This window comes from Hemitrygon akajei, chromosome 27 (genome assembly GCF_048418815.1).
Source record: "Hemitrygon akajei chromosome 27, sHemAka1.3, whole genome shotgun sequence".
In the NCBI taxonomy this organism is placed as follows: Eukaryota; Metazoa; Chordata; class Chondrichthyes; order Myliobatiformes; family Dasyatidae; genus Hemitrygon; species Hemitrygon akajei.
In genome coordinates, this window is record NC_133150.1 from 53842022 (window position 1) to 53854782 (window position 12761).

General features: G+C 42.3%; 1 pseudogene; it reads left to right on the top strand.

Annotated features, from left to right (window-relative positions):
* LOC140717417 (V-type proton ATPase catalytic subunit A-like) overlaps nucleotides 1-12761 on the top strand; it is a 49032-nt pseudogene that overhangs the window by 3298 nt on the left and 32973 nt on the right.

The window sequence follows — 12761 nt, forward strand, 5'->3', positions numbered from 1 at the left end:
GTTGAATCCCCAGCTGAATTCTCTACAGCACTGTCTGTGCCACCATAAGACAAAGGAACAGAATTGGGCCATTCAGCCCATCGAGTCTGCTCTGCCATTCCATCATGGCTGATCCCAGATCCTACTCAATCCCATACACCTAACTTCTCATCAGGAAACGATCAGCATCCATCTTAAATATACCCACAGACTCGGCCTCCACCGCAGTCTGTGGCAGAGCATTCCACAGATTTACTACTCTCTGGCTAAAAAAGCTCCGCATTACCTCTGTTCTAAAGGGTCACCCCTCAATTTTGATGCTGTGCCCTCTAGTTCTGAATACCCCCACCATAGGAAACATCCTCTCCACATCCACCCTATCTAGTCCTTTCAAAATTCGGTAGGTTTCAATGAGATCCTCACTCATTCTTCTAAATTCCAGTGAATACAGGCTCAAAGCTGCCAAATGCTCTCATATGTTAACATCTTCATTCCCAGAATCATCCTCGTGAATCTCCAATGACAACACATCCTTTCTGAGATATGGGCTCAAAAGTGTTGACAATACTCCAAGTGCAGCCTAACTAGTGTCTTATAAAGGCTCAGCATTATCTCCTTGCTTTTTATTCTTTTCCCTTTGAAATAAATGCCAACATTGCATTTGCCTTCTTTACCACAGACTCAACCTGTAAAATTAACCTTCTGAGAGGCTTACATGAGGACTCCCAAGTCTCCCTGCACCTCTGATATTTGAACCTTCTTCCCATTTAGATAATAGTCAGCACTATTGTTCTTCCACCTATCCTCGTATCATCCGCAAACTTTGCCAGAAAGCCATCAATTCCATTATCCAAATCATTGACAAACAATGTGAAAAGTAGCGGTCCCAATTATCACTGGCAGCCAACCAGAAAAAGCCCCTTTATTCCAACTCACTGCCTCCTGCCTGTCAGCCATTCCTCTATCCATGCCAATATCTTTCCTGTAACGCAAGGGATTTTATCTTGTTAAGCAGCCTCGTGTGACACCTTATCGAATGCCTTCTGAAAATCCAAGTAAGTGACATTCACTGCCTCTCCTTTGTCCACCTTGCTTGTTAGATCCTCAAAGAATTTTAACAGATTTGTCAGGCAAGATTTCCCTTCACAGAAACCATGCTGATTTTGATTTATTTTATCATTAATCTCCAAGTACCCCGAAACCTCATCCTTAATAATGGACTTCAACACTTTCCCAAACACTGAGCTTAGGCTAACTGGCCTATATTTTTTCTTTCTTTTGCCTTCCTCCCTTCTTAAAGAGTGGAGTGACATTTGCAATCTTTCAGTCCTCCAGGACAATGCCAGAATCAAGTGATTCTTGAAAGATCATGACCAATTCTTTTGCTATCTCTTCAGCAACCTCTATCTCATCCAGGTGACTGATCCACCTTAATACTTTTGAGTTTGCCTCACACTTTTTCTTTTGTAATATCAATGGCAGTCACTCCTGCCCCCTGACACTCACTGACCTCTGGCACTTTGCTCGTGTCTTCCAGAGTGAAGACAGATGCAAAGTACCCATTAAGTTCATCTGCCATTTCTTTGTCCCCCTTTACTACCTCACCAACATCATTTCCCGGTAGCCCAATATCAACTCTCACCTCCCTTTTACTCTTTATATATAACTGAAAAAACTTTTAGTATCCTGCTTTATATTATTGACTAGTTTGCCCTCATATTTCATCTTTTCCTTCTTATAGCTTTTTTAGTTGCCTTTTGTTGGGTTTTAAAAGCTTCCCAATCATCCAACTTCCCATTCACTTTTGCAGTCCCTAATTTCCCTTGTCAGCCACGGTTGCCTACCCCTGCAATTTGAGAACTACTTCTTCTGCGCTTTGTGAACTATTCCCCAAAACTTCAACCATCTCTGCTGTACAGACATCCCCACCAGTATCCCCCTCCAACCCACCTAGGCAAACTCCTCTCTCATGCCTCTATAATTCCCTTTATTCAGTTGTGATAATGATACATGTGACTTGTGCTTCTCCCTTTCAAATTGCAGTATGAATTCAATCATATTATGATCACTGCCTCCTAAGGGTTCCTTTATGTTAAGTTCCCTAATGAGATCTGGGTTATTACACAACACCCAATCTAAAATAGCCTTTCCCCAAGTAGGTTCAAGCACAAGCTGCTCTAAAAAGCCATCTCCTAGGCATTCAACAAATTCCTTCTCGTGATCTGACACCGACCTGATTTTCCCAATGCCCTTGCATATTGAAATCCCCAATTTCAATTGTGTCATTACCCTTAATGTATGCCCTTTCCAGCTCCCTTTGTAATCTCAACCCCACATCTTGGCTACTATTTGGAGGCCTACATATGATTCTCATATGATTTTCTTTACTCTTGCAGTTTCTTTACTCCATCCACAAAGATTCAACATTCTCTGACCCTATGTCACCACTTTCTAAAGACTTAATTCCAACTCTTTCCAACAGAGCCACACCACCACCTATGCCTTCCTGCCTGTCCTTTCAATACAAAGTATACCCCTTGATGTTCAGCTCCCAACTGTGGCCTTTCAGCCATGACTCAGTGATGCCCACAACGTCATACCAACAAATTTCTAATTGTGCCACAAGTTCATCCACCTTATTCTGACTGCTATGCACATTTAAAAACAGCACTTCAGTCTTGCATTCTTCAGCCTTATGAATTTTGCCTCTGTGGTACAATTTAACTCTGCTGTATGTGCATTTCTGCCCAATCATTGTCTTGTCCTTCCTTACATTCATATTACATATCACATCATCTACTTGTAAACCTGCTGGCTAATCCTCAGCTCTATCGCCCCCATCCCCCTGCCATATTAGTTTAAACCACTCCTGATATGGAGGAAAGGGTTGGATTCTGGCCAAACACAAGTTGATATGGGCTATATCCATGGACATTGTGCATGCTCCAGAGCTGTGTTTCAATCACAGCCATTGCTTTTCTTTACCTTCAGCGTTATTTCATTAAGCTTTTCCATTGCGTCGCTCCAGAAGTCCATGACTCCAAGGACTATATGCCGCTGTTGTCTATGTCTCAATGTTATACTTCTCTACCATATCTCTGGATTCATCATTACTAAATTCACCACCATTATCACTGAATACTTTCCAAGATGGGCAATGCACAATTATCCAGGAATGGATGCAGTTTTTACTCTCTCTGAGGGTTGCTTTGTGAGTACAATGCTACTGGCACTAAAACGTGTGAACTGATCAATGATGTGAAGACAGCACACCCCTTGCTCCAGTTCATGTAGGTCTATGGCTACTGTTTCATTGCACTCAGATGCTAGTGGTTTGGCCTGAGGGTCTCAATCGTGTTAGGAAGCCTAAGATCTCAGGGCTCTGGAAACGGGCAGATCGAGGATCGGTGTCACGGAGGAGACTCATGTGCCGTTGGGGAGGCCAGAAAATCTTGCACTGTGGGCCCGAAGACCTGAGGTCTTTGCGATCTTCGGACACAGAACTTGAAAAAAGCGATGAAAAGGACTTTTAAGATCGTAAACCAGCGGGTTGTTGTTATGTCTCCTGCTCATTGTGAAAATGGGGGACACCTCCCTGTCCCTTGCCAGGGAGAGAGAGAAGCTGTGGTTTGTCGAATGCCGATTGAAATGCGAAGCCTTTAGGGTAACTTTGGTCTGTGTCTTTGCTAACACTTAGCACACGCTTGGGCTCGGTGATTGTACCGATACAAGCTTTTTTTGCTGGTGCGATAAGGAGGGGATCGTTGCTTGCTGCCGCTTACACGTGGGATGGGAGATCTGGGGGTGGGACTTTGGGGTTCTCATGTTTAATTGTCGTTCATTCTTTGGGGCACCTCTCTGTTTTCGTGGATGTTTGCAAAGAAAAAGCATTTCAGGATGTATATTGTATACACTTTTCTGACATTAAATTTGACCTTTGAACCTTTGACTTGGCCTTGGGCTTTCCAAAAATTTGGTGTGTCTCACAGCTGTCAATCATCTGCTTTAGAATGGAAAATAATCTGCATCTTTGTTTCCGGAACTCCTGAGCGGTTTCTGAAATCTATCAACTGAAGTGGGTCCAAACTGTTTGTGAAGTTTGAGCAACACTTAGCATTTCTCATCTGGGATCTTGTTCTCTGTGACAGTCAGTACTTCATTCTCACATTGGTGTTCAGTAATGTCTTTATCTAGAATATCCACACAGTAACATCCAGAGCTGGTGAGCTCATGACGCACCAGCTGTTGAAACATCAATGCTTGGCAATTTCCGTATCCAGTACTGCTCTTGCTTTCTTCAGGGAAGTTTTACTCAAGAAAAATGGAATGTCCACTGGTGTCACCTGCATTCAATGTAACATTTTGTCTATCCTATTTTTGCAGGATTTTTCACTCTTTTGGTTGAATGTGTAATCTTTCCATCTCCAAATTTGAATGCCTTGTTACGAGGTGTATCTGTGTTCACCAGTTTCTAGCTTGGGTCACTTACATAGCTTTCAAGGTATTTTTCTCCACACACCGTTTGCATGCATGCTGTATCAATAATGGTAGATCCTAGGGATTCTATCATCGAAATCTCTGCCTCTGCATTAGTAGATATTTCCTTTACAAACGATGTTATATGGTACTCTTCTACATCTTCAGATTTGTTTTTTTTTTAGTTAACTTAACTTGTTTGGTGCATTGTAGAGAGTTTTTTTGCTCAGTGGGAAGTACTCTGTCAAACAGCATTTTGTTCTCCTACAGTACTTTAGTGGATTTGTGCCTGGTAATGGTGCCCTCGTCTGGTCACTCTAGGGATTACACTTGCTAGTCTCTGGTTTCTGCTCAGTGAAGTATGCAGTTTCCTGACTCACACTAATTCCAACTATTGTCTTGGAGGTCTTTTCTCCAAAAATCCTCCCCAGTGCCGATTTCATAGATGCAAATGTAAAGTAATGCTACAATGCACACTATCCAACAATTTGAAAGCTAATATTGCGTCAGAATGCTCCATTTTGTATTTATGTGTGTGACTGTACTTCTGTTCAAAATCAGTAATATAATCAGCCAAATTTGTAGAACTGTCTATAATTTTATCCAAGTCTGAATATGCCTCATAAATCCAATCCTTATCTTCCTTCAGAAAAACTGAGTCAAGTGCATTTACTAGCGTTTTTATACCATCATCATTGTTCAAGTTTTCCACTGATACTCCCATTGGGATCTCTCTCACTCATCCCAAAAGTGACAGTACAACAGCAAGGGTCTTCTTCTCAAACTCTGTAACCTGAGTCCAGAATAAGGTTTATTGTCACCAGCATGTGTCGTGAAATGTGTTAACTGCAGCAATTCAATGTAATACATGATAATACATAAAGGAAAAATAGAAGTAAATCAATTACAGTAAGTATATACAATGCCTGTGGCCTATAAAAAGTACTCCCCCCCCCCCCCGGAAGTTTTCGTGTTTTATAGCATTGAATCACAGTGGGTTTAATTTGGCTTTTTTTGACACTGATCAACAAAAAAAGACTCTTTTGCATCAAAATGAAAACAGATCTTTGCAAAGCAATCTAAATTAATTACAAATAGAAAACACATACTTGATTGCATAAGTATTCACCCCCCCCCTTTAATATGACACATCGAATCATCACTGATGTAGCCAATTAGATATAGAAGTCACATAATTAGTTAAATGGAGATCTGTTTTTGGAAACCTGTGTGTAGTCAAAGTGTTTCAACTGATTGTAGTAAAAATACACCTGTATCTGGAAGGTTCAACTGCTGGTGAGTCAGTATCCTGGCAAAAACTACACCATGAAGACAAAAGAACACTCCAAGCAACTCTGCGAAAAGGTTATTGAAAAGCACAAATCAGGAGATAGACGCAACAAAACTTCCAAGTCACTGAATATCTCTTGGAGTACAGTTAAGTCAATCATCAAGAAATGGGGAAAAAAATGGCACAGCTGTAAATGTGCCTCAAAAACTGTCCTCAGGCTGTCCTCAGAAACTGAGTGACATGCACAACAAGACCCATAATGACTCAGGAGGAATTACAAGCTTCGGTGGCTGCATACATCAACTGTTATCTGTGTACTTCACCAGTTGCAGCTTTATGGGAGAGTGTCAAAGAGAGAAACCAAAATCTCAGCTAGAGTTTGCCAGAAGACGTGGGAGATTCTGAAGTCAGCTGGAAGAAGGTTCTATGGTCTGATGAAACCAAAATTGAGCTTTTAGGCCATCAGACTAAAAGCTATGTTTGGCGTAAGCCAAACACCGCACATCATCAAAAACACACCACCAATACCGTGAAGCCTGGTGGTGGCTACACCATGCTGTGGGGGTGTTTCTCTGCAACAAGCCCTGGAAGGCTTGTGAAGGCAGAGGGTAAAATGAATGCAGCAGAATACAGGGAAATCTTGGAGGAAAATCTGATGCAGTCTGCAGGAGAACTATGATTGGGGAAAGATTTGTTTTCCAGTAAGACAATGACCCAAGGATAAAGTCAAAGCTACACAGGAATGGCTTAAAAACAACAAAGTTAATGTCCTGGTGTAGCCAAGTCCGAATCCAGAACTCAATCCAATTAAGAATTTGTGGCTGGACTTGGAAAAGGCTGTTCACTCACGATCCCCATGCAATCTGACAAAGCTTGAGCAATTGTGTGAAGAAGAATGGGGAAAAATTGATGTCCAGATGTGCAAAGCTGATAGAGACCTGTCCACACAGACTCAAAATTGCTACCAAAGGTGCATCTACTAAATACTGACTTGAAGGAGGTGAGTAATTATGCAATCAATTATTTTGTGTTTAATAATTGTAATAAATTTAGACCAATTTGTAGAAATTAATTTTCACAGAAGAATCTTTTCCATTGATCAGTGTCAAAAAATAAATTAAATCCACTATGATTCAGTGTTGTAAAACAATAAAACGTGAAAGCTTCCAAGGGATGGGGGTGAATACTTTTTATAGGCACTGTATATATATATTGAATAGATTAAAAATAGTGCAAAAACAGAAATAAAATAAGTGAGTTAGTGTTCATGGGTTCAGTATCCATTTAGGAATTGGGTGGCAGAGGGGAAGAAGCTGTTCCTGAATTGCTGAGTGTGTGCCTTCAGAGTTCTGTACCTCCTACCTGATAGTAACAGTGAGATGAGGGCATGCCCTGGGTGATGGGGGTCCTTAATAATGGACGTAGCCTTCCTGAGGCACCACTCCTTGAAGATGTCTTGGGTACTATTGAAGGCTAGTACCCAAGGTGGAGCTGAGTAATTTTACAATTTTCTATAGCTTCTTTTAGTCCTGTGCAGTAGCCCACCCCCCCCCCCATACCAGACAGTGAAGCAGCCTGTCAGAATGCTCACAACGGAATACCTATAGAAGTCTTTGAGTGTTTTAGTAGTCATGACGGTTCCAAGGTTGTCAAGCTGAGGAGTGGTAGTGGGGACAAGCTCCCACTACCTAAGAGTGCTCCTCACGGCATGCGCTTCAAATAGCCTCTGACAACCAAGTCCAACTCCTGGCCTTCTCGTGTGGCTTAGCCTCTAAGCCCAGCAGAACCATTGCTACTGACAGGAGAAGGGGCGAAGGCAGGTCCTGGCACATTAAAACCAGTGCTTCGGGTAGATAGAGCTCGTCAGCCTGGGAAGGCAGTCCATCTAAGAGAGGGAAAACTCTGATTTCAAACCTCCGCTGCCTTGCGGCCATACCCACTCATGGGAAAGGCTTCGGGAGTAAACCCTGAGGACAAATCCAGAGCTGGAGTCCCTAAGGCAGTCCGACATTGACTTCAACCTTGCTCTGGCAACTCCTGCGACATCATTTTTAGACAGAGGGTCGTGGATTTATGGAATTTGTTGCCACATACAGCTGTGGAGGCCCAATCATTGAAGGTTTTTAAGGAGGAGATTGACAGGTATCTGATTAGTCAGGATATCAAGGGATATGGGAAAAAAGCTGGAAATTGGAACTAGACGGGAGAATAGTTTAGCTCATGGTAGAGTGGCGGAGCAGACTCAATGGGCCGAATGGCCTACTTCTACTCCTTTGTTTTGTGATCATTTGAAGCTGTATCGGCCCTTGCTCCTCCCTTGGTCAACATCAGTGGCGTGGAGAGGGGAGACTTACTGCTTGGGCAACTGCCGGTCTTTCATACAACCTTGCCCAGGCCTGCGCCCTGGAGAGGACATTGGCAAGACTTTCCAGGTGCAGATCCGAGGTCTTAGAAGACTAACAGATGCCATCTTAGTCATGACTAACCTCTCAAAGCATTTCATCACCATCGATGTGACTGCTACAGGGTGATAGTCATTAAAGCAGCTAACACTACCCTTCTTAGACACTGGTGTAATTGTTGCCAGTCCATATTCCAATTTCATTTTTCCAGCTTTCGTAAGACTTGTTCTTGTCGAATGCTGGCAAGAACCTTTAGTTGGAAACCATCCTCTGTTACCACTTATAACATTCAAACAACAAAAACAAGATTTTCTTTCATTTTAACAACTTTACTTTCTCCATTCACATTTAATACACCAGCTGCTATTTTCTTCCCCCACACCCCTCCTCCCCAACCTCCCTCATGTACATATCTATAAGAGAGAAAATGTGCATGCCCAAATGAACGGAACTCAACAGAGCACATCCGCCAGTTGGATGGCACAGGTTTTCAGAGCCCTACCACGTGCTCCATCAAGGCCTGTCACCCTCTTGAAAGACAGCCTGACGTAGGCCTCCAAGACACAGATCACCGGGTCACTGTATGCTGCAGGAATCTTCATTGCTGTAGTTTTATTCTCCCTTTCAAAGCACGCATAAAAGGTGTTGAGCTCATCTGGAAGTGAAGCATCGCTGCCATTCATAAGGTTAGGTTTCACTTTGTAGAAAACCTACAGCACAATACATACAGCAAACGTTATAGGAAGTAAATAAAACTGCAAATCCCGCCAGAGGATGTGCATCCTATTCCTCCTCCAACCTCGTTCAAAATTGTTCCTTTGCTCTTGAGATAGCCCTCCGTAAATCATAGCTGGTTCACCAGACTTGAATTCCATATTTTTATCCCTCAGCAGACTACGAACCTCTTGGTTCATTCATGGCTTTTGATTTGGGTATATACAGAATATTCTCGTAGGCACACGCTCACATAGGTTTTAATGAAATCAGTGATAACTGTGGCATACTCATTCAGACTCAAAGACAGATCCCTGAATACAGACTAGTTCACCAATTCAAAGCAGTCCTGCAAGCGCTCCTGTGCTTCCATTGTCCATACCTCCTTGATCCTCACTCCTATGCTGCAGTCTTCAGTCCCCGTCTATACTCAGGGATTAGAAGTACAGCTAGGTGATCAGACTTTCCAAAGTGTGGTTGTGGGACAGCATGGTACGCACTCTTGATGGTGGTGTTACAGTGGTTGAAAGTGTTGATTCCTCTAGTTCCACAAGTGAAATGTTGGTAATAATTATTTAGAGACTTTTTCAAGCTGACCTACTTAAAATCCCCCATAATAGTGTGGAATGCATCAGGGTGTGCTGTTTCATGCCTGTTCATTACATCGCTCAGCTCGTCTAAAGCCTGTTTGACACTAGGCTGAGGTGGGATGTACACCGTTAACAAGATTATGTCTGAAAACTCCCATGACAGATAAAACGGATGACACTTAATCGCAAATCGCAAACAGCACCACCAGGTCTGTACACAACAGCAGCCATGATCATAAAGCATACTCCACCTCCTCCGCCTTTGAAAGACAGCTGTCCTATCTTGCCATTTCTATTATGATCCTATTGTGTTTCTTGGATTTACTGAGGTATGCCAGTAAGAAAATTAATCTCAGGGTTGTATATAGTGGCATAAACTGTGTGTATTTTGATAATAAATTTACTTTGAACTCTGAACAGATTCTACAACCTACACACTTGCATTCAAGGACTCGACACTCAGATGTTCAGTATTTTTCTTTTATTTGAACAATTTGTCTTTTGCACATTGGTTGTTTGTCATACTTTATGTGTAGTTTTTAAAATTCTATTGTATTTTATTTTTTCTACAAATGCTTGCAAGAAAATGAATCTCAAAGTAGTAAACATATATGTACTTTAATAATAAAATTGCCTTTGACTTTGAGGTAGTGCAGAATGTCTTAAGATGTATGCTGGCCTATAATTTCCTTTCTTCTGCCTTTTTCCCTTGAAGAGTGGAGTGACATTTGCAATTTTCCATTCTTCCTGAACCATTTCAGAATCAAGTGATTCTCGAAAGATCATTACTAATGCCTCCACAATCTCTTCAGCCACCTCTTTCAGATCACTGGGATGCACACCATCTGGTCCAGGTGACTTATCTACCTTCAGACCTTTCAGTTTCCCAAGAACATTCTCTCTAGTTATGGAAACTTCACACATTTCAGACCACTGACACCTGGAACTTCCACCATACTGCTAGTGTCTTCCACTGTGAAGATTGATGTAAAATACTTACTCAGTTCGTCTGCCATTACTACCTCTCCAGTATCCTTTTCCAGCTGTCTAATATCCATCTCACTTCTCTTTTACACTTTATGCATCTGAAGAAATTTTTGGTGACCTTTTTTAATATTATCGGCTAGCTTACTTTCATATTCTGGTAGCGCCCCCCCCCCCACCCCCGCAGCTGTAATAGCATAGTGCCATGTATAGAGTTTGAGAGATTATGTTACAATTGTACACAACATTGGTGAAGCTTCACTTGGAGCACCGTGTGTCGTTTTGGTCACCCTGTTATGAGAAAAGTAGAAATGTACAACACAGGAACAGGCCATTCAGCCCACAGTGTCTGTGCTGAGCATGACACCAAATTAAGCATCCTCTTCCTGCACTAGATCCATATCTCTCTATTCCCTGTGCATCCATGTGTCTGTCTAAAAGCCTCTGGAATGCTAGTGTTGTACCTACCAGTCCAGGCAGCCATTCCAAGCCCCCACTACTCTGTGTAGAAAAAAAAATCTTGCCCCACACATCCCTTTTAAACCTATCATAAACGGATATCCTCCCCCGTTTACATTTCTACTCTAGGATAAATATTCTAACTGTCAACTGTAGCATTGTCTTTCATAATTTTACAAACCTCTCTTCCACTCACCACCAGCCTCCAGCACTCCAGAGAAAATAACCCAAGTTTGTCCATCCTTGTTAAAGATACTGATGGTCCATGATTACTGGCTGCCTGAGAAGGAAAGCCACACTCTCACTCCAATGTAGATAAAGATGTCTCTCCTGCTTCACTTGGATTCTCAGCAAATAGTGCCCCCACGTTTTGACCAGCTGTCACCATCTCTTCAATGTCCACTCATTCAATACACAAAAGATTTTCCAGCACCTCAGTTTTCAACCTGCTCTCTGTGTTATTAATCTGGGAAAAAGGCAGAAAAGATTTACACAGATGTTGAGGGATTTGAGAGGAGAGGTTTGATGGGTCCTATCCTTGGAAGGTAGGAGAGTGTATAAAGTTACAAGGGACATAGATAGGGTGAATGCGCGCCATCCTTGTTCCAGGATTGAGGAATCAAAGGGTTTCAATCTGAGTTTCAAACATTCTGTAAAAGAATGTTTTCTTTTACAGAAGCTGGGCCTTATACAAGATGAGTTGCCTAAGGAAGTGGTTAGACAGGTACAACATGGATAGTACATGTTTACGGGGATATGGGTTCATCACACTAGCTTCGATAGAAGTATTAGTCAGCATGGACCCAATGGGCTGAAGGGCCTATACGACTCCCTGTTAGTGAATAAGTTTCCTGGTGTGTGTAGATGAGGAAGGGGCTGAGAGGGTTAATCCGCAGCGATAGGGAATGGGTTGTCTTGTTTGTGTGTTGTGAGATAAACTCTTCTTTGAGTTTGAACCTGTTTGTAATGTTGGTTTAAGCTGCCCAGCTCGGTGATCTCCACCAGCTGCTGGTTCAAACCAGCTGGGAGGTGTGTATAGTCCTTTGTCAGGGTGTGAGGTCTTTATTCGGACACTAGTCTCCAGAGAGAGTGACTGTTACAGATAAGGTGAGTGTGTGGGATGGGAAGACACAATGGGAGAGGGTGTCAGATCTGCTGAGAGCCAAGGACAAGGGAGAGAGATGAGAGGAAGAGCTGATGAGAGGCAGGGAGAGATTAGGTTTATAAGAGAGCTGAGACAGATTAGAGATAATAAGGGAGAGCTCAACACCAGCAAAATTAGGCAATCAGACAGAGCAGTAACAGGGGAGAGGACCAAATTTAGACAGAAATAAAAGGGAGACAAATAATTGAATTAAATTGAATTGACTTTATTTCTTAAATCCTTCACATACATGAGGAGTAAAAATTCTTATGTCTCTGTCTTAAAGTGCAATGTGCAATTTATAGTTATTTGTAATAAATAATATGTACAACAGTACAGTCAGTATAGCATAGAAATACAATTGTATCAGCACGAATTAATCAGTCTGATGGCCTGGTGGAAGAAGCTGTCCTATATCTGTTGGTCCTGGCTTTTATGCTGCAGTACCGTTTCCTGGATGGTAGCAGCTGGAACAGTTTGTTGCTGGGTTAACTCAAATCCCCAATTATCCTTCGGGCCCTTTTTACACACCTGTCTTTGTAAATGTCCTGAATAATGGTCCGCAGCACTGTCTGCAGAGTCCTGTGATTGAGGGAAGTACAGTTGCCATGCCAGGCAGTGATGTAGCCAAAGTGAGACAAAGACGAAGGGAGGGATTTGTTGCGGCTCATTTGGAGATGGTGATGATAACTTCAGGCAGCTCACGGGTGAGGCAGTCTTTC